Raw genomic sequence first — 7,692 nt, 5'->3', positions numbered from 1 at the left:
TATTTCTGCTTTGGGGTTCCAGGGAACACTCATAGGTTCTTATATTTAGTTTTTACATTTTTCCTTGACTTATTTCTGCTTCTTTCAATAAAAGAAACTTCACCAATATAATATGTATAAGAGTTAAATCTCTTGATTGCACAGAACATTTCAACATTATTCTCATGCCTCTGGAATGTGACTAGAATGATCTCTAGTCAATATCTTTTATCCTATCAGTAATATTTTAGTTATTGTGGGCAGCAGAGAACAAAATTAGATAGAAGCCTGAGAAGTGCATTCGAGGAAGACCTACCTCAAAGCTACCTCCTTCATGAAGATGTCCTTAAATGCAGGTGCTTAATTGTTCTTCTTTAGCTCTCAAAACAGTGGACCTCAGATATTTATATGTTCTTGTCCAGTAAAGAGATTCTGAGTTCATCACAGGATTTCCCACCTTACCACTTACATCTTTTCATAAAATAATTATCTTAGAATTAAGTTCAGTTTTTTCGATTTCATATATTCACTTGTTGAAAAATCTCTCTACATTTGTTTTATTTTTCACAATCAACTGGTACTAAAGCCTTCGTCTGATGGTACTTCTCATTCTTTACTTTTAGCACCTGTCAGTTCACAGTTGGTGTTAAATTTACTCAAGTATCTTTCTTTCATTAAATAATATTCTTCTTTGAGATAAAAGTGTTTCTCTTATTCATCTTTGTCTTATCCATGGTATTTAGGCAGCTCCTAATACATATTTTATATACATTCGGTGCCCACTAATAAATTGCTGAAGGTCATGCTATACATGTAGCCTGGGAGCAACTGATGTTATATACTTTTTAAAGTTCCATGCAGGGTTGAGTAGGAAATGGGTGAGAGCAAAATTTGGGCAATGCAAGACTTCTTTCATCTGCAATGTCCAGATCTTTACAGCAGGAGCTATCAAGTAGTTCAACAATGATACAGACATAAAGTTTCATTTCACCATTTATCTTTGTTTTATGAATCCAATGATTACCTGAGGTGGGGGGAGGGAGTATTTTGAGGGCCATCTCCAATTACATAGTTTTCATTTTTAAAGGACTCTCTATTTTTCTAGCTTAAACAATTTCAACAGCTCTTGGGTAGACAATAATAAGTGTCTTAGATATAAATTGTTAGCTAAAAGCATTGTTGAGCCATTTGCATTTTAGACTCATTTGCTGAAATTATACCGGGTTATAACAGATTTTGGCTGAGGCACCAACTTAAGACTTTCCAAAGTTACTTTGATGCAAAATTATTTCAAAAGCAAGCAGAGATCTTTCTGTAATAACAGTGCAAACTGAGAGTATACTTAGTTGACATGTCATCAAAGATATAGTTCTTATATCTAAGATTAAGTGGGGCAGTTAGCAAGCAAGAGGACAACACACTTTCACCTTCCTGCTGAAGGTACAGCAGGAGGGTAGAGTTCTGATCCCAGTAGTCTTAACTCCTAAACTCTAAGCAACTCACTGATTTGGCAAAGAATTAGTCTCAGAAGTGGTGGTAATTCTTCAGGCAGTTGACCTATGGGGCTGCAATAAACTGAAAGACAATCCGATTCTCTTTCGAGCAAGTGAAGACTCTTATCAAAAAGTTTTATATATTTTGAGCTCACTCTCTAGCTCCATTTCAATCAAGTTAAGTGCTTCCCACTGGTGTACATTTCAAGTGAGAGATCCAACACCGGCAGTCTCTGCACCAGCTCTAAAGAAACATCCCCATGTAATCAACTGAATTAATCTCACTTGACTGCTCAATTATTGTCAATACACACATTAAATCATCACTTCAAGGTAATTAGTTTTATAATTATTTGGCATAGCAAAATTAATCACCTGGAAGCATTACAAAGTAGATTTTTCTTCTTCCTTTTTGCTAGACACAAAAAGTGGTTTGGAAGCATCATGCCCTATCAGGTCACCTCCTGTCCTCCCCTAGCGTGTATTCTTACCATCCTTTTCTGTAAAGCCCCATTGTGCATGCTCACTATGGTCACACAGACATTCTGTCGTCTGGGTTCCTCCAGCTTTATGCTTCCTCAGGTTCTCACTGATGATCTTCCTTGGTTAATTCTTCAAGTAGTTGATTCCTACTCAACATTCTGGTCTCAGTCTTAAAGTGGCTTATTCAGAGAAAACTTTCCCAGCCTCCAAGATTAGGTTAGTTACTTCGGTTACATGAGAATTCTCTCATTTAACTACAAGGTAATTAATTTGTTTCTCTCACTGGATCACTAGCTGCATAGTGATAGGTGCTTTGCCCCTGCTGCTTTTAGATCTGTGCTCAACAACTACCACAAAAGTGGTAGGTGCAGCACTATTCTGTAGAAATGATATCTGGAATATGATGGCAGCAATGACTATTCCAGACTATTCCTTCAAGACAGTAGCAACTGTGTCAGATCTTATATGACTATCATTTTGGATCAATGACCAAGATGGCAGTAGCTTCAATTTTCTTAGGCAACCAACCTTAAAATGAATGATTTTATAGAATCCTGTCTTGACGAGCACACATGCATTGCTGTTCCACTGAGAAGGAACAGCAAGTCTTACCACGTTCTCATTTGTGGATAGAAACATATGCACACCTATGGAATTCTGGAGATATCTGCAGAGGCAGAATTTTTCAAAGTCTATATGTTCTTATAAGTCTAATAAACAGTTACAGTGAGCATAGAGGGTTGGGGAAATTCAGGCAAAAATGACCTTCTCTGGTGTTTTTGCTTGGGCTGTCATAACAAAATATCACAATCACTAATTGGGTAGCATAAACAACAGAAATTTATCTTCTCACAGTTCTGGACGCTGGAAGTTCAAGATCAAGGTATCAATAGAATTGGTTCCTCCTGAGGCCTTCTCCTCAGCTTGCAGACGGTTGTCTTCTCATTATGTCCTCATATGGCCTTTTCTCTGAGTGCATACTCTTCCTTGTATAAGGACATTAGTCATGTTGATTTAGGGCCTCGGCCTTATGACTCATTTAAACTTAATTATTCCCTTATAGGCCCTATCTCCAAATATAGTCACAGTGGGGATCCAAGCTTCGACATACAAATTGGTGGGCTGAGGGGAGCAAAATTCAGGCCATAACATCTATTAAAGCCCAGGATATGATGTCAGGGGTACCTTTTTTTCAAAAGAGTAATCTTTAATTTGTATTTATGTATATAGTAGATCATACACATAAAGATTACTATTTGTATACATATGTATATAATAATATTAGATATAACTCTGAAATGGATCTCAAAATAAAGTTTTTAAGATTACATAGTCAAAGAGTTGATTGTCATGGGTGCTTCTCCAAGATTTCTTTACTTTTTAACTTTTTATTTTAAAATAAGCTTAAACTTACAGAGGAATTGCAAAAACAGTAGAGTGTTCTCATATGCCCCATCACACAGCTTCTTCTAGTGTTAAGAACTTATATAATCATGCTATAATTATCAAAACTAAGAAATCAACATTGGTACAATTCTATTTTCTGAATTATAAACTGTGTGTCCTTTTTTCTGTTTAAAATTTATTTTTATTATTTAAAAAATAAATTTATTAAAATGTTAAAATAAAAAGATAACATAGCCAACTCACCTCTGATAGTAACATATTGCTATTTTACAAAAGATCTAGATTTCAAGGGTAAATAATATTGCTCATGAAATAGCCATAAGACATACAGATAAATTCTGTACTATATCATCCACTGCATTTAAGAGAATAAAAGTTAAGTGCCAGCTTCTGTTATAAGACAGCTCTTACAGTAAGAGCTGTAAGTTCATAAGCTCTGAGACCTTATGAACCACTGATTGGCCCTGTATTGTGCATTTTAATATTTGATATAAAAAATATAAAATCCACTATTTTGCGTAGACTTATCTAAAACTGTTTACATGCTGACTAGGCTTTTTTCTTTCTTGTTTTATCTTAATATGTGATTTCAGATAGATTCTCAGCCTGTTTCTGATCCAAGATACTTTCTTTGCATACAATATTGTGGAGCTCATTTAATACATAGGAAGGTAAAAAAGCTCAACTTGGGTGAAACAAATTTGCTTTGTGACAAGACTGTTGTCTTTTCTGACAGGAAAAGCTCTACTTTAATACAATCAGTGGAGGAAGTCTACGAACTGTTTGAATTGAAAAAACATAATGATGACATTTATAACATCTGTCACATTAGATCTGCTTGGTCTATCTCTCTCTCTCTCTCTCTGGAATAATAGTGATTTAAGCAAATTGTTTCTCACTGCAATTTATATCAGCATAAAGATGCCACCAGATATATGGAGGATTTTATTTGCTTCAAACTAAATGTCTGTTTAATTTTATTTGTTCTAAATGAAAATACCACCCTTTGGCATATCCGTTTAGATATACTGGTTAATTTATTTTACAGTTTTATAACTTCAGCCTTTTTCACTCCTTAGATACTTGAAAATATAACTCTCTTTTCCTGCAACTACATGTATATGTATATGTGACATCTTTATGTCACAAATCTGGTAACTATAATTTTATTTCTCCAGTAATTTCATTGCCTAGGTATGTTTTCTTTCCCTTTGCAGAAGGGAAAAATAATAAGAAAAAACCTTACTCTGGCTACTATTAAACTTTAGCAGTGGTTCCCAATGCAGGGGAGAGGGGGTAATATTGCTCTACAAAGGATATTTTGGGTTGTCAAAACTGTTGAGAAATGCTACTGGCATCTAGTGGGTAGAGGCTAGTGATACTGCTAAACATTCTACAAGTCACAGGACAGTCCTATACAACAAAATATCTAGTCTAAAATGTCAGTGGTGCCAAGGCTGATAAATCTTGAACTATAGAATGGTCTCCTTAGTGCAATGGAGTTAAATTATCAAGATATGTCTACACAGAACCAGACATTTCTGTTAAAAGCAACTTTTTAAAAATCTAAACAATTAATATAGGCTTACATTGTACAGATAAATTTCCAAGAAATCCAACTGCATCTTTTAGTACTAATTGGGAATACTTTGGACTTCTGAATTCATTCTGGCTATTCCTAGTCTGCCCCTACAGAGTTGAGCAGGTACTTAACCTTTTCCCAGAGACTTTTCTTCAAAGGAAGGAGGCCCAGGAACTCATTCCCAGTCAAGATTGTGGCTCTCTGCTGGCCAGCATCCTTGTATCTTTACCATGACAGGGCACTATCTTAGCTCCTCCTCTACCTCAAAAATTCCCTTTTCTGTCCTTCTCACTGTTTTTTGTTTTTGTTTTTTTTCCTTCCACTCCTTCCATATAGGTATTACCCAAGGCTAACACAGAATCTCTCTTCTTTTGAATTTGCTCCTTTGACAATCTCATTTACTTTCTGGTTTCAATAATGATATCTAGGTAATTATTAAATTTGCAATTTAAAACCCATTCACTCTTCTGCATTATAGATGTTTTCCTGGGCACCAGCTGTTTTACACAACTTTGCAGCTTTTCTTAAAGACACCTCTAGTTTCCCCCTTTAAGCTCACCATCTTTATATAGTCAGTGCTAAATCGTGCAGGTTGTACCTCACATAGTTATTTGCCATTTCTGTCTACTCAATTCTATGTAAAAATTACCATCTTTCAAAAGCAGAAATTCCTAGTATTACTACACTGCCAAAATGCTCAGCGCAAATTCTTCACCTTACTAATTAAAATGAAAGTCCTCTTCCTAATAGTAAGACCCTCTCTAATATGCCCCTAACCAATCTTTTCTACTTCAACAATGTGTACACCAAAAGAATCTCCACACTCCAGCCAAACTAAACTGACCCTTGATGCAAACGTACCATATATATCCCCCAGAGTACAATTTCTCAAGGTTTCTTTCTCCCCTGAAAATTCTGCTCCACATCACACATCCTGTAAGAAGCCTTTTTAAAAGCCTCCCATGCTCCTCCATCTCCAATGTTATCCTTCTCTCCTATGAACACCCAGAGCACTTTTGCCACCATTTTTTTCAGTGCTTACCTAGTGAAACAGTCATGTGTGTCTTTGCCTAATTTTTCATGTTAAATAAACTGCATATTGTTTGATGAAGGCCATAGATTGTGTTTTACACATCTATTTTTCTTCTAAAGCACCAGACATAAAATGCTTCACATCATTCACTGTTCAGTAAATGTGTCTGATTTAAACCACGATCTACCTCTCGTCCTACATCTTCAATGTGCTGACAGCACATTTTATTTCATTTTTTATCTCGGATTCTACTTATATCTAAAGTAGAATGCATCTTCTCCTGATTATAAGATTCCTCATTTACAATTCCTTATTTTTGTCAGGTGGGACATTTTTCTTATTAGCCAAGTTAAAAAAAAAAAGGAAAAAAAAAACAGTCTTTACTTTTATACTTCCCTTTCTTTCTCTTTTTAAGGCCACCAAATGCCTTTGATTCTTTCATTGAACAATTTGCACCCGCCTTTTACAGTGACCTCTTAACCAATGTTTCTGCCATTCATTTCCTTTATTTGAACACCAATAACAGCTAAGATTGGCTTGGGTGCTTCCTATGTACTAGGCACTACCTAAACACTTCCTAATTGGTAATTCATTAAATCCTCACGACGACCTTATTATCACGAGACCCAGAGAGATAAAATGTTTTCTCCATAGTAATGGAATCAAGAAGTGGTGAACCAGACGCAAACTCAGGCAGTCTGGCACCAAGCATGAGACTCTTCACACATATATCTCTTCTCATTCTCAGATTAATCTTTAAGTACTACCAGATTAATTATATCACTTTCCACATATAAAAAATTCTCCATTTTCTATGGGAAAAAAAAAATCATATTTTTTGGAATTCTAGGCCATGCTCAATTACTCCCAATGGTAGTGATCCAAGTTTATCTACTGCAAGAGTGTGAGCAGTGGCAGACTCCCTCCCCAGCCTGAAGCATGCTCCTCCCATCATCGTTCCTGCCTCCATACTTTGTTCAAGTCTCTTCTCTCCACTTTCCTGCTACCCAAACCCTCCTCATTCATGAATTTAGAAGCTGTAAGCTGGTAGCAGATCTGTCAGATATGGCCTACCCAGCACTGGTTTTGTAATATTTTAAAAGATGAGGGTAATAGTCACTATTTGTGTTAATTTTGTTTGTTGTTACATTGCCTTTAAAAATGGCATTAGACATAAAATATTTCTTATATTCAATCTCTTTGAAATGTTGAAAGGAAGTAAAATAAAATGGCTTTTATGATTAAAAAACAAACAAAAAAAGATATACTACATAAGGCCAGTAAAAAGTGTTCCTTTGTGTTTATTAATCAATAAATGCTTTCCAATCAAATGAGTGAAAACTAAGAAATATTTTGATGTGTAGGGAACTAAATATACTTAACACTCACCCTGTATCAGAAAATTCCCATATGTTTTTACATTAAATACTCAACAAATCTCATGAGTAGGTGGTATTTTCCCATGTGAGAGATAAAGTAACTGAGGCTCAGAAAAGAGAAGTTGCCCACAATCTCGTGGTCACATAGCTATTCCATAGTGTGGTCAAGATTCAATTCTGACTGGCCTGGCTGAAAAGTCTGTCTTTCCCACATGATACACAGCCTTATTTATTACACAGATTGGTTAATTATCTAATTAATTGCTCATGCAGAGCATTGATCTTGTTACTAATTATCATAGTCATTGATGTGCTGGCTCATTCTAGCTAAGAGAG

The sequence above is a fragment of the Pteropus vampyrus genome, unplaced genomic scaffold, assembly GCF_000151845.1.
Source record: "Pteropus vampyrus isolate Shadow unplaced genomic scaffold, Pvam_2.0 Scaffold17, whole genome shotgun sequence".
Classification (NCBI taxonomy): Eukaryota; Metazoa; Chordata; class Mammalia; order Chiroptera; family Pteropodidae; genus Pteropus; species Pteropus vampyrus.
The sequence above is the reverse complement of the archived record's forward strand: the minus strand, read 5'-3'. Positions refer to the sequence as shown.